Here is a 205-nt window from a genome sequence, read left to right as displayed (position 1 = left end):
GTCCATAAATTAAGTTATGTGTAATAATGAAAACTGACACAGGGAAAAGTATTGAACACACAAAGAAAGAGGTGCAAAATGCCAGGGAAAGTCATGACCCTAGCTGAAATCTATCAAAAAGGTGTCTCATTACAAAAGTGCCACATAAAAAACATCTCATGATGGGTAAAACCAGTGAGTTGATTAAGACCTTCACAACCATATT

Source organism: Anomaloglossus baeobatrachus, chromosome 10 (genome assembly GCF_048569485.1).
Source record: "Anomaloglossus baeobatrachus isolate aAnoBae1 chromosome 10, aAnoBae1.hap1, whole genome shotgun sequence".
NCBI lineage: Eukaryota > Metazoa > Chordata > Amphibia > Anura > Aromobatidae > Anomaloglossus > Anomaloglossus baeobatrachus.
The sequence above is the reverse complement of the archived record's forward strand: the minus strand, read 5'-3'. Positions refer to the sequence as shown.